The sequence below is a fragment of the Haemaphysalis longicornis genome, unplaced genomic scaffold, assembly GCF_048455015.1.
Source record: "Haemaphysalis longicornis isolate Haplotype H1 unplaced genomic scaffold, Haemaphysalis longicornis Haplotype H1 scaffold_11, whole genome shotgun sequence".
NCBI classification, from domain to species: domain Eukaryota; kingdom Metazoa; phylum Arthropoda; class Arachnida; order Ixodida; family Ixodidae; genus Haemaphysalis; species Haemaphysalis longicornis.
In genome coordinates, this window is record NW_027526214.1 from 96,222,069 (window position 1) to 96,248,857 (window position 26,789).

Sequence of the window (26,789 nt, forward strand, 5' to 3'; positions counted from 1 at the left end):
CGAAGCAAATTCGATGAACAAGTCTGGACATTGTGTTCTGGGTAGAAGGCTGCAGTACCATTTTTAGCTTTGATATTCTCACCTTGCAATTAATTTGTGAACGCGAGCGTGTGTGATTGTTTTCGTGTCCTCTTTCTTTTTTGTATTGTTGTTTTCTAATATTCGTTGCTGACCGCCTCGGCATTCCCTGAACTGGCACCATGCGCCGGGCAGATGAATACCACTTGCTGCCGCGTCATACGCGTGCACCTGCCTTTTTTTTTAATGACTTGTTTGACCTTGTCTTTTTTCCCCTATCAATGTAAACTCATTTCGAGTCGAAACTACCTATCCTACTGCTTTTGGGCGCGACCCCCGCCTCCCACCAACAGAAGCCACGTGTCTCACGTTTCAATTACCTTACCAGGATTCTTAGAACGGGTGTGTATGGGCAGATGTTCATCCTTTGTGTGCATTTGCATATCTTCGTTTCCTTGTTCCGCGTGACTAAACTTTTTGCCCATGTCAAACACGTGCATGGGCATATCTTGTTTTGACCCCTCTTTCACCCCCGTTGCCACAAGGGAGGGGAAAATTACCTGGTTATTTTTTTATTTTTATTTTTTTTTCGCTCTTTGTATACCAATGTACACTCTTTCCTGTCGAAACTGCCTGTCCTACTGCTTTTGGGCGCGACCCCCGCCTCCCACCAACAGAAGCCACGTGTCTCTTGTTTCAATGACCTTACTTGGATTCCTAGAACGGGTGTGAATGGGCAGATGTTCGCCCTTTTTGTGCATATCTTCTTTGGAACGTCTTCCGCGTGACTAATCTTTTTGCCCATGTCAAACACAGGCATGGGCCTATCTTGTTTTGACCCCTCTTTCACCCCCGTTGCCACGGGGGAGGAAAATTACCTTGTTATTTATTATTATTATTTTTTTTAATTATGTATTATTTTTTCTCTGTGTTTGGTTCTTCTCTCTCTCTTTTTTTTCCAAGTTCGTACCGCGTGACTGTGTGTTCTTATTATCCTTGTTGTAATTAATTTTCCCGCTCTCCCTTCATTCTTTTGCTACCCACCAACCATGAATCCATTTGTACAAACTCTCCCTCCTCTTACCTTGCCCTCGCGCTTGCTACATTTTCTGTATATATAGCTCTGAAACAAACTTATTTTGTACTCTGAAGAAAGGGAGTCCTCTCCCTGAAACGTCAGTAAACTTATTTTTATTTTCTAAGTCTTTCTCGTTTGTCTCTGTCTCTACTAACCTTATTTTTTTCGCGCTCTGTGTGAGTTTTTATCTTTTCAGTGTATATATATATATAAATATATATATATATATATATATATATATATATATATATATATATATATATATATATATATATATATATATATATATATATATATATATATATATATATATATATATATATATATATATATATATATATATTATATATATATATATATAGGAAATAAGGGGCTTATTGAATAAGACAGACATAAGGGTTGGCAGTCCAGGAAACCTCAGAAAGCAAAGAGGAGGACTGGGTGGGTCATTTAAAGCAATGAGGAATTTGGAAAAAAATGCGGACAAAAAATGCCGCAATGTGGGATCCGAACCCACGACCTCCTGAATGCCAGGGGAAAATTGGCTCGCCAGTAGCGTAGTGGTTATTGTACCAGAGCGGTATTCTGGAGGTAGTGGGATTGGATGCCACCTGGTGGGCATTTTTTCTCCACTTTCTTTCCAAATTCTTCATTGCTTTTAAGGCCACTACCACGCCACATGCACCCAATTTACAATCAAGCTTGCCGAATCGCACGAGCCAGTGCCATGGGCATAAAGTATGGGCGAAACCCGACCACAAAGTACACTGACGCGTCTTTTTATGTGCAGCGGCCAGCGCACGCGGTATGCGTCACCAATTCAACAGGGCAAGAAATGACCTGCCCCACAGTCCTTACAACGCAGACGGAAACGGCAGAGGAAGTGGCTATTGCTCTATCCGCAACGACTAGCGAGCACGCAATCACAGTGCTTACAGATTCGCAAGCACCATTCCGCAGCTATCTAGGGGACGCATCTCCAAAACAGCCCTCCACATCCTCGAAACCAAGAGTCAGCTACGTGAAATAGAAATCGTCTGGGTACCCAGACACACATCCCTCGCCAGTAATGAGGCGGCCCATGCTGCTGCCCGCGCGCACGTACACAGGGCCTATATCTACGAGTGACAAACATCGCTTGATGCCCCCAAAACAGAACCTCTTGTCAAATAAGAAGACAATCTTGCCCACAATCGCCAAAGCAGAAGAATATTCCCGGCACCACATCCCCAGTTATCGAGACCAGAAGCCACCAGCCTGAGACGATAACAAACTCCTATCGCTATTGCACACTTCTTCACGCGATTTGCCCTAACATATACTTGGGCACCTGCAATTTCTGTCCCTTGCTGGGCACGCTATACAAACAAATATGGGAGCGTGGACAAACCCCAGGCCTATCCCCGAGCTCTTCCCTCTCTTACGAGCAGTGGGTAGCCTGCCTGAAATGTCCAGACCCTGGGACGCAGCGTATACTACTGAAGAGGGCCTGCACTGCCAGCCAAGGCCAGGGCATCCCGGACTAGGGACGCCCCCCACCGGGCGGGTGCCCTAACAGCAGCACCAGTGCTTGTGGAATAAACATTTATTCCTTCGCCTCCGCCTTCATCGCTTTCAATGAGCCACCACACCTCGCCTTTGCTTTCCGAGGTTTTCTTGACTGCCGACCATTACTTATATATATATATATATATATATATATATATATATATATATATATATATATATATATATATATATATATATATATATATATATATATATATATATATATATATATATATATATATATATATATTGAAATGGGATTTATTGGCAAGGGTTGCTGTGTAGCCGAAAGACAAGGAGGGCACAGGCCGAGCACAGTCTACGCTTGGAGGAAGCAGAGCGAGAGAGAACCCCGTCGCTCCAGGCGATGGCGGTGCGGCTTCCATATTCGGCTTCTGCTACCGACGACGATAAAGTGGCGCACATCTCCCGCAGCGGATTGGTGACGGTCCTGATTCTTCCGGTGAACGTTGCCAATCTTCTGCATTACAATCACCCCCGGGCGAAAAGGGTAGCCATCCTGGCGACTCAAGGCGCTGGCGAAACAAGTGCATCGTAATAGGGTTTTAGACGTTCAACATGCACTGTTTCCCGACCACGGCGTCGGAGATCCTGGGAAGGTGTTAAGTGCTCGACAACGTAATTGACTGGGGAAGTCTGTTCGATGACGCGGAAAGGGCCTTGATAGTTTGAGAGGAATTTCGAGGAGAGACCTGGAGTCCGAGTGGGTACCCAGAGCCATACACGAGAATCAGGAACGAAGCTCGGCACGGGCTTGCCATCAATGTGAGATTTTTGACGGCCCTGTTCTTCCGTGGTAAAAGAACGAGCAAGTTGCCGGCATTCTTCTGCACGCTTGGCGGCCTCCGAGGCCGGAGCACACTCAGATGGATCGGGACGATACGGCAGAATGGTGTCCAATATACACGAGGGCTCACGCCCGTATAAAAGGAAAAATGGAGAGAACCCAGTCGTGGCTTGAATGGCGGTGTTATAGGCGTACGTCACGTATGGAAGCACCAGGTCCCAATTTCTATGATCGGACGCCACGTACTTGGACAACATATCTCCAAGGGTGCGGTTAAAGCGCTCTGTTAGACCATTTGTCTGCGGGTGGTAAGCTGTGGTCATGCGATGGATGACATGGCATTCTTTAAGAAGCGCCGAAATGACGTCAGACAGGAAGACACGGCCCCGGTCACTGAGCAGTTCTTTAGGGGCACCGTGACGAAGTATAAATCGATACAAGAGAAACGAGGCAATGTCACGTGCCGTGGCAGTTGGCAGAGCAGCGGTCTCTGCATACCGTGTTAAGTGGTCAATGGCCACTATAGCCCAGCGGTTTCCGGTTTCTGTGCAAGGTAATGGGCCGTACAAGTCAATGCCAACACGGTCAAAAGGCTTGGCCGGGCAAGGCAGCGGTTGCAAAGGACCGCTCAGATGGGGCACCGGCGCCTTTCGTCGTTGGCAGTCTTGGCAGGACCGAACGTATTTGAGCACAAAGCTGTACATCCCACGCCAAAAGTAACGAATGCGCAAACGTTGATAGGTTTTGAGCAGGCCGGCATGACCGCACGTGGGATCGGAATGAGAAGAGGCGCACACATCGGATCGCAAATGTTGAGGGATGACAAGTAACCATTTGCGGCCGTCGGCGTGGTAGTTGCGGCGAGAAAGCAGCCCATCGCGTACCGCAAAGTGTGATGCTTGCCTACGCAGAGCCCGAGTCGTAGCGACCCTGGAAGGATCGGATAGGCAGCTGATGAGGGAAGCGATCCAGGAATCCTTCCGTTGCTCGGCTGCCATATCAGTCACCGAAAGGGCTAGCAGGTCACCGGACGGCTTCGCAAGGTCAGAAGAAACTGGTGAACGTGACAGAGCGTCGGCATCAGAATGCTTCTGACCGGACCTGTATATGACGCGGATGTCGTATTCTTGTAGGCGAAGAGCCCATCGCCCAAGACAACCTGCCGGATCCTTTAACGACGCCAACCAGCAAAGCGCGTGGTGGTCAGTGACCACATCAAATGGGCGGCCGTGCAGATATGGTCGAAACTTAGCAAGCGCCCAGATGATGGCCAAGCACTCCTTTTCGGTTACCGAATAATTCGCTTCAGCTTTCGTCAACGTGCGGCTCGCATAGGCAACGACATATTCGTCAACACCAGGTCTTCGTTGGCAAAGCACGGCCCCAAAGCCAACTCCACTGGCATCAGTGTGAACTTCAGTAGGCGCTGTAGGATCGAAGTGGCGAAGTACAGGTGGAGAGGTCAGTAGACAACGCAGAGTCTCAGAGGCGTGGTCGCAAGCTGGGGACCAGTCAGGTAAGTCGCTGGCACCACCAAGGAGTTTCGTCAATGGCGCAATGATAGAGGCAAAGTTGCGGATGAAACGTCGGAAGTATGAGCAAAGGCCTATGAAGCTCCGAAGAGATTTTATATTAGTGGGCTTCGGGAACTCGGCCACTGCACGGAGCTTCGCTGGGTCGGGTAGAACGCCGTCCTTGGTGACGACGTGGCCCAAGATGGTTAGCTTCCTCGCGCCGAAGTGGCACTTTTTTAGGTTCAGTTGGAGTCCAGCTCGAGAAAGACAGGTTAAAACCTGTTCTAGGCGCTGAAGGTGCGTCGGAAAATCGGCAGAAAAAATGACAATGTCGTCTAAGTAGCACAAGCAACTTTTCCACTTGAGTCCCCTCAGAATATTGTCCATCATGCGTTCGAATGTTGCCGGGGCGTTACACAGCCCAAATGGCATAACATTGAATTCATATAATCCATCAGGGGTGACAAATGCCGTCTTCGAGCGATCTGCGTCGGCCATAGGTACCTGCCAATATCCGGATCGCAAGTCAAGAGACGAGAAAAACTCTGCCCCCTGCAAGCTGTCCAGAGCGTCATCAATGCGTGGAAGCGGATAGACGTCTTTGCGCGTGATATTGTTGAGGCGACGGTAGTCCACGCAGAAGCGAATGGATCCATCCTTTTTTTTTTGACGAGCACGACAGGAGATGCCCACGGGCTGCTTGAGGGTCGAACAACTCCACGCTGAAGCATGTCGTCCACATGCTGCTCGATGGTGCGGCGCTCAGCTGGGGGAACGCGATAATGCCGCTGCCGGAGGGGGGCATGGGTACCAGTGTCGATGGAGTGCTCGACTGTAGATGTGCGGCCAAGCGCGCTTTGGGACAAGTCGAATGACGATTGAAATCGTTGAAGCAGCGCCAAAAGTTGGACTTGCTGGGTAGGGTCTAGACCGTCGTCAACAGAGACAAGAAAAACATCAGTCGAAGGCTCCGCCCCAGGCGGACATGGGTCAAGTCCGGCAACCTGAACCTGAGAAGTGCGGTCCGGAATGGCTATCACGCGACCACGATCTATATATTCCAAGCTGCCAAGTGTTTCACCCTCCAGAAGGGCGCACGGCGCCGAAGACACGTTAGTGACAAACATGTTGCCCGTTCCGGCGCTGAGAGTAATAAGGGCAGACGGCAGGGGAAAACATTTGCGGCGGAGAAAAACGTCAGAGGGCGTAAACAGCGCCGTGGCGTCAGTCGTGGATGCGCAGCGCACGGGCACACAAACAGAAGAATAGGGTGGGACGTCGGTGTCGGTTGCCATGACAAGTTTGGTTGTGGGGGCACTTTTGCTGTCATCAAATAGTGCGTCACAGAAAGAAAACTCAACTTCTGCGCGCGCACAGTCGATCACTGCGTTATGACGCGAAAGGAAGTCCCACCCTAATATGACGTCGTGGGAACACGCTGGTAGCACAATGAGTTCAATGAAGTACAGCACGTCCTGAATAACGACTCTAGCCGTGCAAACGGCCATTGGTTCAATGTTGTGCGCGCTTGCGGTTCGGAGCGACAGTCCTTGAAGAGGCGTCGTGACTTTGTGCAATAAACGGCATACATCGGCTTTGATGACGGAAATAGCAGCTCCCGTGTCTACCAGGGCGACAGTGCGAAAACCTTCTATGGTAACGTCGATAACATTGGTAGGGGACGGAGGAGGGTGAGGCCTTCTACTTTTCGACGTCAGCGCAGTTCTTGCCTCGGGAACTGCGGCGACTAGTTTTCCGTGTCTTCGTTACCAGGACGACGTCGCATCGGAGAAACCGAGCGACGGCGCGGGGAAGATGAACGACGGTCAGTAAACGTGGTGCGATCCGAAGAGCGAGGTTCAGTCGGGGAGCGAAGTGGCGCCTGGGCTTCAGCCGACGGTGGAAAACCGGCATGTGTAGCGTCCCATAATGACGGCGGACGGCGGCGGCAGTAGCGTGCGACGTGCCCAGGTACTCCAAAAGCAAAGCAAATAGGACGATTATCCGGAGTACGCCACGGACCACCGGCCTGGGAATTAAACCGTGGAGGCGGAGGCACAGTTGGGACAGCTCGAGGTTGCACCGGAAACGTCGGCTGGTACGTCAGGGTTGACTGCGGCAATGGTCTTGCGGCGATGTTGGCGTATGTGACTGGCGCGGCAATCGGCACGTATTGCGGACAAGGCGGAAGTGCTTCGGCAACGTGATCTCGGATCACATGCTCGAGAGAAGGTCCTAGCGTCGACACAGGCTTTGCCGCGGCAGGTAGAAGACACAACTGACGGGCCACCTCCTCCCGCACGAAGTCTTTGATTTGCGAAAGCAACGAAGGATCTGCGTGCATCGCTGACAAACTTGACACACAGTCATTCTGTACAAGAGATCGTCGAGTGAGGGCCCGTTGCCTCCCTAACTCATCAAAGCTTCGGCACATGTTAATGACTTCGGTGACGGTGCGTAAGTCCCTCGACAAAAGCATTTGGAAGGCGTCGTCATCTATTCCTTTCAAGATGTGCTTTATCTTTTCAGCTTCATCCATAGAGGGGTCGACGCGCCGACACAGGTTGAGGACGTCTTCAATGTAACTCGTGAAGTTTTCACCGACCTGCTGGGCTCGTAAGCGCAAGCGCTGCTCTGCTTGAAGTTTGCGCACAGCTGGACGGCCGAAAACCGCAAGGAATTCGTCCTTAAACTCAGCCCATGTCTTAAGGCGGCGCTTGTTATTCTTGAACCACACCTCAGCGACGCCGGTCAGGGGGAAGCTCACGTAAGTGAGTTTGAAAACATAGTCCCACCGGTTGTGCGCGCTCACCCGCTCAAAAGTTTCGAGCCAATCTTCCGCGTCGGTTTCGTCAGTGCCGTTGAAGTCTGGCGGGTCTCGCTCACGCACAGCAACAGAGCACATCACAGGCCGAGGCGAGGGCGTAGCGGTTTGGTTGGCTTCGCTCGTCATCCTTTCGGGCAGCTTTCGGCTCCGGAGTTCCAGGACTGGATCGTGACCCCGGCGCCTCCACCACTTGAAATGGGGTTTATTGGCAAGGGTTGCTGTGTAGCCGAAAGCCAAGGAGGGCACAGGCCGAGCACAGTCCGAGCACAGTCTACGCTTGGAGGAAGCAGAGCGAGAGAGAACCCCGTCGCTCCAGGCGATGGCGGTGCGGCTTCCATATTCGGCTTCTGCTACCGACGACGATAAAGTGGCGCACATCTCCCGCAGGGGATTGGTGACGGTCCTGATTCTTCCGGTGAACGTTGCCAATCTTCTGCATTACAATATATATAAATATAAATATAAATATATATATATATATATATATATATATATATATATTTTAATATATATATATATATATATATATATATATATATATACATATATATCATCATTAATATCATCATCACCAGCTTATCTACGCCCATTGCAGGGCAAAGGCCTCTTCCACTATTATCCAATTACCTCGGTCCTGTGCCAACTGGGACCAATGTATCCCCGCAACCTTCTTGATCTAATCTGCCCATCAAACTGTCTGCCACCCCCAGCAACGCTTGCCTTTTCTAAGGATCCACTCTGTTACCCCTAATTACCAACGGTTATCATGCCTTTGCATTACATGCCCTGCCCACGTCCATTTCTTCTTCTTAATTTCTACTAATATGTCTTTAAACCAGTTAACTTCCTGACACACTCCACTCTCTTCTTGTCCTTTAAAGTTACACCTATCATTTTCCGCTGCATTGCCCGCTGAGTCGTTCTCAATGGAAGTTCAACCCTCTTAGTGAGTCTCCAGGTTTCTGCCCCGTAGGTGAGTACCGGTAAAATGCAGCTGTCATACACTTTCTTCTTCAACGACAATGGTAGTCTACTATTCATTATATGCGAATGTCTGCCATATGCACCCCACCCCATCGTGATCCTTCTAATTATCTCTGCCTCATGGTTGGGATCTGGGGTGACAACTTGGCCTAAGTAGATATATTCGCTTATCACTTCCACTGCGTCGCCACGTATCTCAAACCGCTGTGCTGTCCCGAGGTTATTGATCATTACTTTAGTTTTCTTTATAATATTTTCAGGCCCAGGGTTCTACTCTGTTCGCGCTGTGCGGAACGCATGCTTTGCGATTCGTCCCCCGAGTTACTTAGTAAGGCAACGTCATCAGCAAATCTGAGGTTACTAAGGTATTCTCTATTAACCCTTACTCCCACCTGTTCCCAATCCAGTGTTCTGGATATTTCTTGTAAACATGCTGTGAATAACATTGGAGAGATTGTGTCTCCTTGTCTGACACCCTTACTTATACGTATTTTACTGCTCTCCCTATGGAGGATCACGGTAGGTGTAGACCCATTGTAGATATCCTCTAGTATTTTTACATAATGCTCATATACCCCCTGAATGACTGCTAGGGTTTCGACCGAGTAAAATGCTTTCTCATAATCTATGAAGGTTCAGTATACTCAGTATATAGGGGTTCAGTATACTCAGCGCACTTCTCTATCACCTGAATGATCGTGTGAATATGGTTCATTGTTGAATAACCTTTACGGAACCGTGCTTGTTGTTTAGGTTAACTGAAATATAATGTTGCAGAAATTCTGTTAGCGATTACCTTGGTAATTTTCTTGTAGATGACAGAGAGTAAGCTGATCGGCCTGTATTTTTCAAGTACTTCGTGTCGCCTTTCTTATAGATTATGATGATGTTCGTGTTCTTCCAAGATTCAGGTACCATTGCGGTCATTAGGCATTGCGTATACATGTTCGCCAGTTTTTCAAGTACAATTTCTCGGCCATCCTTCAAGAGGTCTGCTGTTATCTGATCCTGACCACGTGCTTTGCCCCTTTTCATTTCTTTTAAAGCATTCCTTACTTCTTCGGCCGTTACTGGTGGGGTGTCTATCTCCTCTGAACAACTGTCTCGTTCGGCCTTATCCTGGATGTCCCGGCTACTGTACAGATCCCTATAGAACTCCTCGGCCACTGTGACTATTTTATTCCTATTTGTGATGACATTCCCTTGCTTATCCTTAAGTGCATACATCTGATTTTTTCCCCACGCCAAGACGTCTCTTCACTGCTTTCAGGCTACCTGCGTTCTTTACAGCGTATTCGATCCTCTCCGTATTATACTTCCGTATATCAGCTGTTTACGCTTATTGATTAACTTCGAGAGCTCCGCTAGTTCTGTTCTGTCAGCTGCGGTAGAGATTGCCATGGTTTGCCGTTTCCTGATTATATCTTTCTTCTCCTGTGAAAGTTTACCAGTGTTCTGTTTAGCCATAGTGCCCCCGAATTCAACTGCATACTCCATGATAATGCGTGTAAGGTTGTCGCTGGCTTCCTGTGTCGTAGGCTCGGCTTCCTCGTTAATAGCGGAATATCGGTTCTTCAGCGCGATCCTGAATTCTTCTACTTTACGTCTGACTGTTAGCTCATTTATTGGCTTCTTTCGTACTAGTTTGTTCCGGTCCCTACTGAAATCTAGCCTAATTCGAGATCTTACGATACGGTGGTCGCTACACCTTGCCCTTCCAAGCACTTCCACATCCATCATGACGCCACGGTTATCGCATAATATGAAGTCTATTTCATTTTTGTGCTCCCCATTCGTGCTCCTCCAGGTCCACTTCCGACTATCCTGTTTACAGATGATGGTATTCATTATGCGTAGGTTATTCCGTTCTGCAAACTCAACTAGTAGGTCCCCCTGCTATTTTTACAGCCCGGACCAAAGGTCCCAACTGCCTTGTCTCCAGCCTGATTCTTGCCTTCTTTAGCATTGCAGTCCCCCATAACTACGGTATACTGTGTTTTTACTTTAGCCATTGCCGATTCCACATCTTCATAGAAGCGTTCGACTACTTGGTCGTCGCGGCTGGATGTGGGCGCGTAGCCCTGGACCACCTTGAGCTTGTACATTTTAATTTAATCCTAATTACAAGAGCTGCTGCCCTTTCGTTAAAGCTATAGTGTTCGTCTATGTTGCCAGCTATGCTTTTAATGACTAGAAATCCCACTCCCAGTTCTCTTTTGTCCTCTAGACCACAGTAACATAGGACGTGTCCATTTTTCAGCACCGTGAAGGCTTCGCCTGCCCTCCTAACCTCGCTAAGCCCTATTACATCCCATTTAATGCCCTCTAATTGCTAGAACAACCCCTCGAGATTTGCTTCGCTAGATGACGTTCGCGCGTTAAACGTGGCCAGGTTCAGATTCCATTGGTGGCCTGTTCGGATCCAGGGATTCTTAGCACCCTCTGCTGCGTCACAGGTCTGACCGCCACCGTGGTCAGTTGCTTCGCAGCGGCTAGGGACTGAGGGCCGTGAGTTCATGGGCGTATTTATGGGAGGTATATATATATATATATATATATAGATATATATACATATATATATTTATATATATAAATATATATATATTGAGAGACGGTGTTTCGCAAGAAAGCCTTTATGCTGTCGCCCAGCCCAGGCGTTCGTCCGCAGTCCAAGCTGTATCGTATGTGATGTACCTTGCATGCGCGGAAAGTGATTGTAGCGGTTATAGATACGCATGTGCATCTGGAGAGCGCTTGCCCCCTCTCCCGCTATCTGTATAAATAACCGACGCGCAATAAACTGTGGTTCTTTTCCCTCCTGCACCCGGCTCGTCATGAATCTGATACATGGTGCCAGAAGTGGGGTTTGAACCCACGCCCACATTCGTGGGCGTGGGTTACTGCGAAATCTGCTGAAGCAGGACACTGAATTTGAGTGGACTGCGAACCATGCCAAAGAATGGAAGCAGCTATGCGACAGCATGACCAACCAGCCGCTACTAGCACTCTTCGATCCGATAAAGGACACAAAAATATCGTGTGATGCTTCACAAAACGGATTGGGTGCTGCGTTACTACAGTATCACGACAACACTTGGAAGCCGGTTGCGTACGCGTCTAAAGCGCTCACTGAAACCCAGCAGAGATATTCGCAAATAGAAAAGGAAGCGATGGCTATTGTGTATGGGTTGGAAAGATTTAATCATTTCACATATGGTCGTAAGATCATCGTAGAGACTGACCACCGGCCGTTACTTGCAATATCCCAGAAACCAATTGGTGATATGCCACCAAGGCTGCAAAGGTTCTTTTTGCGATTGCTGCGTTACGACACTACGATGGTATTTGTTCCAGGGAAGCACCTTTTCCTGGCCGATATGCTGTCCCGGGCTTCCATCAACGGCGGGAAAGACTACATCGACAGCGAAGACGTTGAAGTCCATGCCGTGAGTGTGCTTTCGTCTCGCGTCAGTCAAGAAACCCTGAAACGTCTAGCGACAGAAACCAGAAAGGATGAATACCTAAATAAGGTCCTTAAAATGGTCTCCGAAGGCGGAAAGGTCGAAGGCCAGCTGAAACCGGTTAACTCGGAGCTCTCGCAAGTACAAGGCATACTTCTAAAGGGCTGCAAGATTGTGATACCCGCCAGCATGAAGCGGGAAATGCTAGAAAAAATTCACCAGGGGCATTTGGGTATAAACAAATGCAAGGCAAGAGCGAGGGAAACTATTTTCTGGCCTGGAATGAATAGCGACATTGAAACTTTTGTGCAAAAGTGCGATGTGTGCAGAAAGTACGTGTACAGTCAGCCACGTGAGCCGCTGCTAATGCGCACAGTGCCTGATCAAGCGTGGTGCCGAGTAGGCATTGATATTTTTCATTACGGTGGCAAGCCTTATTTATGCATATACGATTCTCTCTCCAACTTCCCAGAAGTGGAAATACTCAAGGATGCATCGGCGAGCACCGTTATTGATGTCACCAGCTCCATTTTCGCAAGGTACGGCATACCTATGGAGGTATGTTCGGACAATGGCCCACCCTTCTCGAGCCACAAATTTCAAGCCTTTGCTCGAGAATACGATTTCCGGCACACAACATCTAGTCCTCGATACCCCCAATCGAATGGCCTGGCCGAAAAGGGGGTGCAAGTGGTAAAACGCATATTGAAGAAAACTGCTGAAACTAAGCAAGATTTCTGGCTTGGCTTGCTCGCCTACAGGACAACCCCACTGGAAGGAGGAGCGTCACCAGCCGAGATCCTGCAGGGAAGGAAGCTACGAACGACTCTACCAGACTTCCAAGGTGGTCCCGCAGTAAACATCGCCAAGCATCGGCAGACAAGCGACAACAGGCAAACACTACGACCGCTAAGCGAAGGGGACGTGGTGCGCGTGAAAAAGCATTTTTGGGATACAAAAGCACGAGTGCTACAACGGCGTGCGGAGCCAAGGTCCTACGACATCATCACGGAAGAAGGAAAGCTTCTGCGTCGAAATCGAAGCCACCTGATGCGGACGAAAGAAGCATATAGGCGCGAACCAGCAGACGACACTGAAGACGACAGCGATGCCCCATCCGAAGAAAGCGTAACGGCGCAAGAGGACCCGGTGGTCGTGTCAAGTGAAAATAGAATATCCGGTGCACCGGTATTAAGACCACAGAGACAACGGGGGCCCCCGCGACGCTTAGCATACGACAGAAACTTTGAGCAGATTGCTTAAGCTAAGCTGCTGCTGTTTTTAGTTTACATTCTTTGTTTGTTTTGAAAGAAGAAAGATGTATCGTATGTGATGTACCTTGCATGCGCGGAAAGTGATTGTAGCGGTTATAGATACGCATGTGCATCTGGAGAGCGCTTGCCCCCTCTCCCGCTATCTGTATAAATAACCGACGCGCAATAAACTGTGGTTCTTTTCCCTCCTGCACCCGGCTCGTCATGAATCTGATACACAAGCGAGGGGATGATGGTCATCATTCACTTTCACTGATGATAATGGCGATGGGTGCACAGACATGACTGAAAGGGAAACACACCCCTTAATGTCCACAATGCAAGTGATGACGGTTATGCTGCGTTTGGGCATAATGTCCGGCAATAACGTCCCTATGCTCACATGTTTCCCCCTCAGTTGAAGGCGGCCTCCTGGCCGGGAATGATTACGGCTGTCGACGTTTAAAGGGTTTTAAGCGGGATACGTGAACTATCTCTACTCTACGACGCCTGCAATTGGTTGAAGTGTCCACTGGGGTCACACAATAGTTGACTGGAGAAGTCTGTCAGACGACAACGTAAAGACCAATGTAACGGTGTAGGAACTTTTCCCAACTTTCACAGGCGTCCACAGGAGCACCTCATCTCCTTCGGAGAATTGGACGGAGTGATGGGTCGCATCATAGCGCACCTTCCAGTCTTGCTGATGAGATTCTGTGCGGTCTCTGGCCATGCGACGGCAGTGCGCTATACGCAAAGCGAACTGTTCGTGAAACGGCGAAGTAACAGGAACAGGAGCAGAGAAAAAAAACGTGTCTATGGCAAAAGAGGGCTGACGGCCAAAAACCAGAAAGAAGGGCGTGTATCCGGTGCTGCGCTGGACTGCGGAGTTATATGCGACAGTGACGAATGGTAGAATTACGTTCCAATTGCTGTGGTCGTGGTTGATGTACATTTAGATCATATCGGACAGGGTGCGATGGAAACGTTCGGTGATGCTATTTGTTTGTGGAAGGTAGCTGGAACAGGTTTTGTGGACAGTATTGGCAGCTCGAAGAACTTCAGCGAGTATGTGCGAAAGAAATGTTCTGCCACGGTCGCTCAACAGAACGCGAGGCGCTCCATGCCGGAGGATGATATTGAGCAACACGAAGTCAGCAACTTCTTCGGCACAACCATATCGGAGCGCACCGGTCGCCGCATATCTAGTCAAATGATTTACGGTGGTTATAATCCAACGGCAGCCATCTGGTGTTGACGGTAAAGTCCCGTACAAATCAATCCCGACTGCTTCAAATGGAGCAGAAGGGCATGGAGGTGGTTCAAGCATACCGGCCGGGTGGTGACATAGATTGTTTTCTGTGCTGACAAGAAGGGCAGGAGGCCACATACTTGGCGACGCTAGAGGACAGACCTGGCCAGAAAAAGCGACTGTGGACACGATCGCAAGTTTTTTCGAAGCCAAGATGACCAGTGGTGGCATCATCATGAAGTGCTTGAAGTATGGGAAGACGAAGTCGACGAGGAACGGCAGGCACCAAGTTATAGCCGGTAGGATGATGATTTCCACGGTATAGCACGCCGTCAATAAGTTTAAAGAGGCGAAGTCCGCGTAGCAACCGGCTGTTGGGCGGCTCAGCAGATCCATTCAGTCGGTCAAGCAAAGTCCGGCAGTAGGTATCTTCCCGCTGCAACGTTGGCAGTTCCGAGGATTGGCGCACTGAAGCGTAGCTGAGAGGGGCTAATGGCAAGCTTGTGTGCCGGGATTCCAAGGTGGCTGGGGGCGTTGACGAAGATAAGGGACAACGCGAAAGGGCATCCGCATCCAAATTCTTTTTGCCGGACCTGTACGTAATCGTAAAATCGTACTGCTGCAAACGCAAGACCAACCATTCTATGCGCCCAGGCAAATTTTTTAGCGTTTATAGCCAACAGAGGGCGTGATGATCGGTGACAATGGCGAAATGTCAACCGTACAGGTATGGGTGGAACTTCTGAATAGACCAGACAACAGCCAGACATTCCTGTTCTGTGATCGTGTAATTTTGCTCAGCGGGTGTCAGCGAACGACTAGCGTACGCGATTACTTTTTTACGAAGCTGAGCATCAGATTGTAGAAGAACCGAACCAATGCGGCTCCCGCTTGCATCGGTATGCAGTATGGTAGGTGCCGTTTCGTCGAAGTGCTGCAGGACCGGGTCAGATGTAAGAGCGTTTTTGAGTGCTTGAAATGCTTGTTGGCACTTATCCGTCCAGTTGAAAGGGACGCTAGCTCGTAAAAGCTGGTGCAGAGGAGGAGCTATGGTGGCAAAGTTGCGGATAAAACAGGGGAAATAGGATGCTAGGCCAAGGAAGCTTCTCAGATCTTTTTGAGTGAGTGTCTGAGGAAAGTTGACAACACCGGCTGTTTTGTCGGGGTCCGGACGAATCCCATCTTTGGCAACGACATGTGCCAGCACTTTGATACTTTTACTGGCGAAACGACATTTCTTGGTATTTAATTGAAGTCCTGCATCAAAAAGGCAGGTCAATATTTGATCTAGGCGCTCCAGATCTTGAGAAAACGGGGACGAAAAAATCACATCGTTTAAATAACACAAACACGTTTTCCATTTGAAGCCGCGGAGCACAGTGTTCATCATGCGTTCAAAAGTAGCTGGGGCGTTGCAAAGACCGAAGGGCATTACACTGAATTCATAAAGACCATCTGGAGTGGTAAATGCCGTTTTCTGTTTATCCGCTTCGGCCATCGGGATTTGCCAATACCCGGAACGAAGGGCCAGGCTCGAGAAATATTCTGCGCCTTGCAAGCAATGTAAAGCATCGTCTATTCGTGACATAGGATATACATCTTTACGAGTTATCCTATTTAGAGCCCGGTAATCAACAGAGAACCTCACGGAACTATCCTTTTTCCGAACCAGAACAATGGGCGAAGACCACGATCTCATTCGACCGTCGATCTCATCGACGGTCGAATAAATTTTTTCTTGAGCATATCAGCCTCATTTTCTTCTATTAGTTTCCGCTCGGACGAGGAGACGCGGTACGGTTGGCGGCGGATAACAGTGGGCCCTTCCGTTTCGATTCTATGCTCTGCCGCTGTGGTCTGTGTGAGGCCGGGCGCATGCACGTCAAACGAGTTGTAGTCCTTTGCGAGAAAGTCGAGTAATAGCTTCTTTTGATTAGACGTAAGCTGGGAACTGACGGTGGTAGCAAGAGCTGACAGATCGGGAGGCGAAGCAAACAAGGACTCTTTTGAGGCATTAGTGCCCCCAGAAACGACAAAATCAGTGTTACTGTCGACCGCTGAAGCGATAGTGGTTCTTCGGTGCAGTAGAATGGGCTCATTAGTAGTATTGACTGCGGCGAGTGCTGCTGATTCATTTGCCAATCGAATTAAACAAGTTGCCATGGCGATCCCATGCGGAAGAATTCGAGCAGCCGGGACGGCCACCACATCGCCTTCTGTTTTTCTTCTGAAACGACGGAGAGAATTTCTTCGCTACCAGCTGCCAAGACACGGTAAGCATTCAACTTGAGGAAGGGCTGTGGTGATTCCTGACATAAATATTCCGTATCGGCAATTCTGATTGCCGGGTGACGCAGGATATAACGGCTGAAGCAGAGGATAGGAAGTCCCACCCTAGGTTTAGTTCATGAGCACACGGCGAACGCACTGCACATTGAATATGATGCCGGATTCCTCCAATCAAAACACGCACAGTACAATAGGCAGCTGGTTTTATGTCGTGCTCACTGGCGACACGTAAACAAGGACCAACATACGGAGCCTTGACTTTCCCCAGATGCGAACACAGGTCAGCATGAATGACAGAAATACTTGCTCCAGTATCTACGAGCGCTTCCACTTGAACCCTATCGACAGAAACAGAAAACATGTTAGACGGAAATTCAGGAGGAATTGTCGTCGATCCAAACAATGCAGTTTTGCCTCCAAAAACTGCAGTGTCTAGTGTTACGATTGCTGGGTGGGAGCATGCACGACGGGCCGTAGTGGTGACAGAGAGCGACGGTAGGGCGAGGGAGAACGACGTCGGGCGAGACGGGTACCGCGGGGAAGGTCTGGGGCGTCAGGAGGGGACGATCAGCGGCCCGGAGGGGGTTACAGCATCGCTGACGAATGGCGTAGCTGAAGCTGTTATCCCGTTCGTAGGGAGCGTAGCCGCGTCGCTCGTCCAGTTGGCGTCGTCGGCAAAAGCGGGAAATGTGCCCTCGAATGCCACAGTAGTAGCATACGGGCCGGTCGCTAGTAGGGAGCGGTGCTCGCCATGTTGAGCGGAAAGGCGGTGCGGCCGAGGGTGTCGAAAGCGTGGCCATGCGGTGGCGGTGGAGCCCTCGGCTCCACGGGCACAGGTAAGAGGTAACAGGTAAGCTCCACGGGCACGGTGCGTGAAGAGGGGCGGAACGACATGTCTGGGGAAGGAATGTCATAGACACAAGCTCGTCTCTGACCATGTCACGGAGCCCAGATGAGCGGCCGTAGTTGTTCTGAAGGTAGAGCGTATCGCGCTGTTGTAGAAGCGCAGGTATGGAAGGTGCCCTGTTGAATGCGCATAGACGGCAGATGGTTGAGCCGCTGACATCGTTCGCAAATCAGCAATGCTATTGGGATTGTGTATAGTCATTGCAATAAAGGCAAAGGAAGCAATTCCCTTTATGATGTGCCGCACCTTCTCCGTTTCAGGCATATCCTTGTCGGCCCGGCATCAGAGCACGATGACATCTTATATATATGATGCGTAGGTCTCCTGTGGGAATTGCACTTGGGCATTCAGTTTCTTTTTGGCTGCAGCCGAGCTAGCAGAGGACGTCCCGAAGATCTTCCTTGAAGCTCGCCCAATCATTCATTGAACCTTCTTGGGTGAAAAACCACGTATCCGCAACTTGTTCCAGGGAGAAGGAAACGTTCCGCAGTTCGAACGCGTCGTCCCATCCGTTGAACGCGCTGACTCGCTAGTACTGGCCGAGCCATTCCTCCGCGTCTTCGCCCCGGAGGCCAGCGAAAAAGGGAGGCTCACGTTGGCGGCCGGTGATCGTAATGGTTAGCTGGACCGAAACCGCAGTGTTGCTGCCCGAATGGCTGCTCTCGCGCTGCATGGGGTTCGTTGGGACCAGTAAGCGCCGACCCGATCGAAGCTCCAGTGGTGTCACCGGGAGAGGTAGACAGCACGATCGAATGCACCCTTCACCACTTGATAGACGGCGTTTCGCAAGAAGGCCTTTATTCGGTCGCCGAGCCCAGACGTTCGTCCGCAGTCCAAGCGAGGGGATGATGATGATCATTTACAGATGATAATGGCGATGCGTCCACAGACATGACTAAACGGGAAACACACCCCTTAGTGTCCACAATGCAAGTGATGACGGTTATGCTGCGTTTGGGCAAAATTTCCGGCAGTAACGTCCCTATGCATATATATTAATGCGTGTGAGGAGGCGCTGCTCACTGGACACGGGTCAGCAGGTAGAAGCGAGGAAGACGAGGTGTGTGCGGAGGTGGAAGAGGGGCGCGAGAGGACAAGACGAGGAGGAAGAAGAGGTGGCGAGCGCTGGAGGCAGGAAGGTGGTGGTTCCAGAAGCTCTCCGCTGGGCGTCGACGCTCAGGAGATCTTCACACTGAGGAACACCTGGTCTCTTCCATTCGAGACTATCCACAGAACACCCGGGCCGAATACAACGTGTTGTTCATCAGCCCGGACCCGACACCGGCACCGGCACAGCACCGGCATCGACAAGGGCACCGAGCCCAGCACACCGAGTCAACTCACCGACTGGGACCTACACGTGAGCGAACAATTGGGAGTGGGACTTCTTGCAGGGGACTTTGTTATCATAGGACTTAGTCATTCGATTAGCTGGATGTTCAGTTGTGCACATTATTTTGTAATTTGTCCGGTGAATATAATTTTGTCCTTGTCCGTATCCAAATCGTCTCTACTCTTGTCTGCCCGGTAAACATTAACTTCCTCATTTACAAAAACTACCTGCATCACAATATATATATTTATATAAATTTATATATATATATATATATAGCGAATCAGAAAATGGGAATGAGGGTCTCCGTGAAATAAGTCAAAAAATTAGGGTTGGCAGTCAAGAAAACCTCAAAAAGCAAAGGGGAGGTTGTGGTGGGTCATAAAGAGAGATGAAGAATTTTTTTATTGGAAAAGAAAGACCTGAAAAAATGCCCGCCGGGTGGGATTCGATCCGAACCGAATCGCACCAGAGCGGTATTCTGGAGGTCGTGGCTTCGGATCCACCGCAACGGGCATTGTTTCACCACTTTCTTTTCGACTCAAAAAATCCTTCATCTCTTTCTATGACCCACTACAACCTCCCCTTTGCTTTCCGAGGTTTTCTTGACTGCCAACCCTTATTTTCTCTCTCTCTCTCTCTCTCTCTCTCTCTCTCTATATATATATATATATATATATATATATATATATATATATATATATATATATATATATATATATATATATATATATATATATATATATAGGTTTCAGAAATGAGGGGCTCGTTAGGAAATACAGAAATAAATGCCGGCAGTCTACAACGCCAAAGAAGGCATAGAAGAATGATTAGACAATTTTTTATCGTTAGTGACGTTACATTTTTTTGTTATTATCTACACGAGAAAGAAAGAAAGAAAAACACGCGCCCAGAGTGGGCACCGAACCCACGCCTTTCGATTAGATCTCGAATGCCTTACCAATTCGGCTATCTGGGCGACTGTGTTCTCCGTCACTTTCTGGGGTATTTATATTTACTACAACTGTATCTGACGCTTGAGGGTGGTAGCCAGCGCCACTTAGACTACACGGGGAGAAGGGGACCTTCTTTTTCAACCCCCGGGGTGTGACGCGAACGTCTACAGCCTGTCATAAGCGGCTAACTGGCGGGAAACCTTCTTATGCTACCTTGGCATCAAGGCTGCCAGAACCGAGGCCCTCGCTAAGCTTTCGCACGATAATCGGGTTCAGAAATGAGGGGCTCGTTAGGAAATACAGAAATAAATGCCGGCAGTCTACAACGCCAAAGAAGGCATAGGGGAATGATTAGACTATTTTTTATTGTTAGTGACGTTACATTTTTTTGTTATAATTTACATGAGAAAGAAAGAAAGAAAACACGCGCCCAGAGTGGGGACCGAACCCACGCCTTTCGATTAGATATCGAATGCCTTACCAATTCGGCTATCTGGGCGACTGTGTTCTCCGTCACTTTCTGGCGTATTTATATTTACTACAACTGTATCTGACGCTTGAGGGTGGTAGCCATCGCCACTTAGACTACACGGGGAGAAGGGGACCTTCTTTTTCAACCCCCGGGGCGTGACGCGAACGTCTACAGCCTGTCATAAGCGGCTAACTGGCGGGAAACCCTCTTATTGCTACCTTGGCATCAAGGCTGCCAGAACCGAGGCCCTCGCTAAGCTTTCGCACGATAATAGGGTTCAGAAATGAGGGGCTCGTTAGGAAATACAGAAATAAATGCCGGCGGTCCACAACGCCAAAAAGGCATAGGGGAATGATAAGACTATTTTTTATCGTTAGTGACGTTACATTTTTTTTGTTATTTTTTACATGAGAAAGAAAGAAAGAAAAACACGCACCGAGAGTGGGGACCGAACCCACGCCTTTCGATTCGATCTCGAATGCCTTACCAATTCGGCTATCTGGGCGACTGTGTTCTCCGTCACTTTCTGGGGTATTTATATTTACTACAACTATCTCTGACGCTTGAGTGTGGTAGCCAGCGCCACTTAGACTACACGGGGAGAAGGGGACCTTCTTTTTCAACCCCCGGGGCGTGACGCGAACGTCTACAGCCTGTCATAAGCGGCTAACTGGCGGGAAACCCTCTTATTGCTACCTTGGCATCAAGGCTGCCAGAACCGAGGCCCTCGCTAAGCTTTCGCACGATAATAGGGTTCAGAAATGAGGGGCTCGTTAGGAAATACAGAAATAAATGCCGGCAGTCTACAACGCCAAAAAGGCATAGGGGAATGATAAGACTATTTTTTATCGTTAGTGACGTTACATTTTTTTTTGTTATTATTTACATGAGAAAGAAAGAAAAACACGCGCCCAGAGTGGGGACCGAACCCACGCCTTTCGATTAGATCTCGAATGCCTTACCAATTCGGCTATCTGGGCGACTGTGTTCTCCGTCACTTTCTGGGGTATTTATATTTACTCCAACTGTATCTGACGCTTCAGGGTGGTAGCCAGCGCCACTTAGACTACACGGGGAGAAGGGGACCTTCTTTTTCAACCCCCGGGGCGTGACACGAACGTCTACAGCCTGTCATAAGCGGCTAACTGGCGGGAAACCCTCTTATTGCTACCTTGGCATCAAGGCTGCCAGAACCGAGGCCCTCGCTAAGCTTTCGCACGATAATAGGGTTCAGAAAAGAGGGGCTCGTTAGGAAATACAGAAATAAATGCCGGCAGTCTGCAACGCCAAAAAGGCATAGGGGAATGATTAGACTATTTTTTATCGTTAGTGACGTTACATTTTTTTTGTTATTATTTACATGAGAAAGAAAGAAAGAAAAACACGCGCCCAGAGTGGGGACCGAACCCAGGCCTTTCGATTAGATCTCGAATGCCTTACCAATTCGGCTATCTGGGCGACTGTGTTCTCCGTCACTTTCTGGGGTATTTATATTTACTACAACTGTATCTGACGCTTGAGGGTGGTAGCCAGCGCCACTTAGACTACACGGGGAGAAGGGGACCTTCTTTTTCAACCCAAGGGGCGTGACGCCAACGTCTACAGCCTCTCATAAGCGGCTAACTGGCGGGAAACCCTCTTATGCTACCTTGGCATCAAGGCTGCCAGAACCGAGGCCCTCGCTAAGCTTTCGCACGATAATAGGGTGCAGAAATGAGGGGCTCGTTAGGAAATACAGAAATAAATGCCGGCGGTCCACAACGCCAAAAAGGCATAGGGGAATGATAAGACTATTTTTATCGTTAGTGACGTTACATTTTTTTTGTTATTTTTTACATGAGAAAGAAAGAAAGAAAAACACGCACCCAGAGTGGGGACCGAACCCACGCCTTTCGATTCGATCTCGAATGCCTTACCAATTCGGCTATCTGGGCGACTGTGTTCTCCGTCACTTTCTGGGGTATTTATATTTACTACAACTATCTCTGACGCTTGAGTGTGGTAGCCAGCGCCACTTAGACTACACGGGGAGAAGGGGACCTTCTTTTTCAACCCCCGGGGCGTGACGCGAACGTCTACAGCCTGTCATAAGCGGCTAACTGGCGGGAAACCCTCTTATTGCTACCTTGGCATCAAGGCTGCCAGAACCGAGGCCCTCGCTAAGCTTTCGCACGATAATAGGGTTCAGAAATGAGGGGCTCGTTAGGAAATACAGAAATAAATGCCGGCAGTCTACAACGCCAAAAAGGCATAGGGGAATGATTAGACTATTTTTTATCGTTAGTGACGTTACATTTTTTTTGTTATTATTTACATGAGAAAGAAAAAAAAACACGCGCCCAGAGTGGGGACCGAACCCACGCCTTTCGATTAGATCTCGAATGCCTTACCAATTCGGCTATCTGGGCGACTGTGTTCTCCGTCACTTTCTGGGGTATTTATATTTACTCCAACTGAATCTGACGCTTCAGGGTGGTAGCCAGCGCCACTTAGACTACACGGGGAGAAGGGGACCTTCTTTTTCAACCCCCGGGGCGTGACACGAACGTCTACAGCCTGTCATAAGCGGCTAACTGGCGGGAAACCCTCCTATTGCTACCTTGGCATCAAGGCTGCCAGAACCGAGGCCCTCGCTAAGCTTTCGCACGATAATAGGGTTCAGAAAAGAGGGGCTCGTTAGGAAATACAGAAATAAATGCCGGCAGTCTGCAACGCCAAAAAGGCATAGGGGAATGATTAGACTATTTTTTATCGTTAGTGACGTTACATTTTTTTTGTTATTATTTACATGAGAAAGAAAGAAAGAAAAACACGCGCCCAGAGTGGGGACCGAACCCAGGCCTTTCGATTAGATCTCGAATGCCTTACCAATTCGGCTATCTGGGCGACTGTGTTCTCCGTCACTTTCTGGGGTATTTATATTTACTACAACTGTATCTGACGCTTGAGGGTGGTAGCCAGCGCCACTTAGACTACACGGGGAGAAGGGGACCTTCTTTTTCAACCCAAGGGGCGTGACGCGAACGTCTACAGCCTCTCATAAGCGGCTAACTGGCGGGAAACCCTCTTATGCTACCTTGGCATCAAGGCTGCCAGAACCGAGGCCCTCGCTAAGCTTTCGCACGATAATAGGGTGCAGAAATGAGAGGCTCGTTAGGAAATACAGAAATAAATGCCAGCCGTCTACAACGCCAAAGAAGGCATAGGGGATGGACTATTTTTTATCGTTAGTGACGTTACATTTTTTTGTTATTATTTACATGAGAAAGAAAGAAAAACACGCGCCCAGAGTGGGGACCGAACCCACGCCTTTCTATTAGATCTCGAATGCCTTACCAATTTGGCTATCTGGGCGACTGTGTTCTCCGTCACTTTCTGGGGTATTTATATATACTACAACTGTATCGGACGCTTGAGGGTGGTAGCCAGCGCCACACTTAGACTACACGGGGAGAAGGGGACCTTCTTTTTCAACCCCCGTGGCGTGACGCGAACGTCTACAGCCTGTCATAAGCGGCTAACTGGCGGGAAACCCTCTCATGCTACCTTGGCATCAAGGCTGCAAGAACCGAGGCCCTCGGTAAGCTTTCGCACGATAATAGGGTTCAGAAATGAGGGGCTCGTTAGGAAATACAGAAATAAATGCCGGCAGTCTACAACGCCAAAGAAGGCATAGGGGAATGATTAGACTATTTTTTATCGTTAGTGACGTTACATTTTTTTTTGTATTATTTACATCAGAAAGAAAGAAAAACACGCGCCCAGAGTGGGGACCGAACCCACGCCTTTCGATTAGATCTCGAATGCCTTACCAATTCGGCTATCTGGACGACTGTGTTCTCTGTGACTTTCTCGGGTATTTATATTTACTACAACTGTATCTGACGCTTGAGGGTGGTAGCCAGCGCCACTTAGACTACACGGGGAGAAGGGGACCTTCTTTTTCAACCCAAGGGGCGTGACGCGAACGTCTACAGCCTGTCATAAGCGGCTATTTGGTGGAAAACCCTCTTATGCTACCTTGGCATCAAGGCTGCCAGAACCGAGGCCCTCGGTAAGCTTTCGCACGATAATAGGGTTCAGAAATGAAGGCCTCGTTAGGAAATACAGAAATAAATGCCGGCCGTCTACAACGCCAAAGATGGCATAGGGGATAGACTATTTTTTATCGTTAGTGACGTTACATTTTTTTTGTTAATATTTACATGTGAAAGAAAGAAAGAAAAACACGCGCCCAGAGTGGGGACCGAACCCACGCCTTTCTATTAGATCTCGAATGCCTTACCAATTCGGCTATCTGGGCGACTGTGTTCTCCGTCACTTTCTGGGGTATTTATATTTAATACAACTGTATCTGACGCTTGAGGGTGGTAGCCAGCGCCACTTAGACTACACGGGGAGAAGGGGACCTTCTTTTTCAACCCCCGGGGCGTGACGCGAACGTCTACAGCCTGTCATAAGCGGTTAACTGGCGGGCAACCCTCTTATGCTACCTTGGCATCAAGGCTGCCAGAACCGAGGCCCTCGCTAAGCTTTCGCACGATAATAGGGTTCAGAAATGAGGGGCTCGTTAGGAAATACAGAAATAAATGCCGGCAGTCTACAATGCCAAAGAAGGCATAGGGGAATGATTAGACTATTTTTTATCGTTAGTGACGTTACAATTTTTTTATTATTATTTACATGAGAAAGAAAGAAAGAAAAACACGCGCCCAGAGTGGGGACCGAACCCACGCCTTTCGATTAGATCTCGAATGCCTTACCAATTCGGCTATCTGGGCGACTGTGTTCTCCGTCACTTTCTGGGGTATTTATATTTACTACAACTGTATCTGACGCTTGAGGGTGGTAGCCAGCGCCACTTAGACTACACGGGGAGAAGGGGACCTTCTTTTTCAACCCCCGGGGCGTGACGTTAACGTCTACAGCCTGTCATAAGCGGCTAACTGGCAGGAAACCCTCTTATGCTACCTTGGCATCAAGGCTGCCAGAATCGAGGCCCTCGCTAAGCTTTCGCACGAATATAGGGTTCAGAAATGAGGGGCTCGTTCGGAAATACAGAAATAAATGCCGGCAGTCTACAACGCCAAAGAAGGCATAGGGGAATGATTAGACTATTTTTTATCGTTAGTGACGTTACAATTTTTTTATTATTATTTACATGAGAAAGAAAGAAAGAAAAACACGCGCCCAGAGTGGGGACCGAACCCACGCCTTTCGATTAGATCTCGAATGCCTTACCAATTCGGCTATCTGGGCGACTGTGTTCTCCGTCACTTTCTGGGGTATTTATATATACTACAACTGTATCTGACGCTTGAGGGTGGTAGCCAGCGCCACTTAGACTACACGGGGAGAAGGGGACCTTCTTTTTCAACCCAAGGGGCGTGACGCGAACGTGTACAGCCTCTCATAAGCGGCTAACTGGCGGGAAACCCTCTTATGCTACCTTGGCATCAAGGCTGCCAGAACCGAGGCCCTCGCTAAGCTTTCGCACGATAATAGGGTGCAGAAATGAGGGGCTCGTTAGGAAATACAGAAATAAATGCCGGCGGTCCACAACGCCAAAAAGGCTTAGGGGAATGATAAGACTATTTTTTATCGTTAGTGACGTTACATTTTTTTTGTTATTTTTTACATGAGAAAGAAAGAAAGAAAAACACGCACCCAGAGTGGGGACCGAACCCACGCCTTTCGATTCGATCTCGAATGCCTTACCAATTCGGCTATCTGGGCGACTGTGTTCTCCGTCACTTTCTGGGGTATTTATATTTACTACAACTATCTCTGACGCTTGAGTGTGGTAGCCAGCGCCACTTAGACTACACGGGGAGAAGGGGACCTTCTTTTTCAACCCCCGGGGCGTGACGCGAACGTCTACAGCCTGTCATAAGCGGCTAACTGGCGGGAAACCCTCTTATTGCTACCTTGGCATCAAGGCTGCCAGAACCGAGGCCCTCGCTAAGCTTTCGCACGATAATAGGGTTCAGAAATGAGGGGCTCGTTAGGAAATACAGAAATAAATGCCGGCAGTCTATAACGCCAAAAAGGCATAGGGGAATGATTAGACTATTTTTTATCGTTAGTGA

General features: G+C 48.8%; 3 non-coding genes across 3 annotated transcripts; all 3 read right to left on the bottom strand.

The window, feature by feature from the left end:
• Positions 1–20,655: 20,655 nt before the first annotated feature.
• Trnar-ucu (transfer RNA arginine (anticodon UCU)) lies at positions 20,656–20,727 on the bottom strand. Its single transcript has one exon. It is a non-coding gene; the product is annotated as a tRNA-Arg (tRNA).
• Positions 20,728–22,562: 1,835 nt separating this feature from the next.
• Trnar-ucg (transfer RNA arginine (anticodon UCG)) lies at positions 22,563–22,634 on the bottom strand. Its single transcript has one exon. It is a non-coding gene; the product is annotated as a tRNA-Arg (tRNA).
• Positions 22,635–26,364: 3,730 nt separating this feature from the next.
• Positions 26,365–26,436, bottom strand: Trnar-ucg (transfer RNA arginine (anticodon UCG)). The gene has a single exon. It is a non-coding gene; the product is annotated as a tRNA-Arg (tRNA).
• Positions 26,437–26,789: the final 353 nt, after the last annotated feature.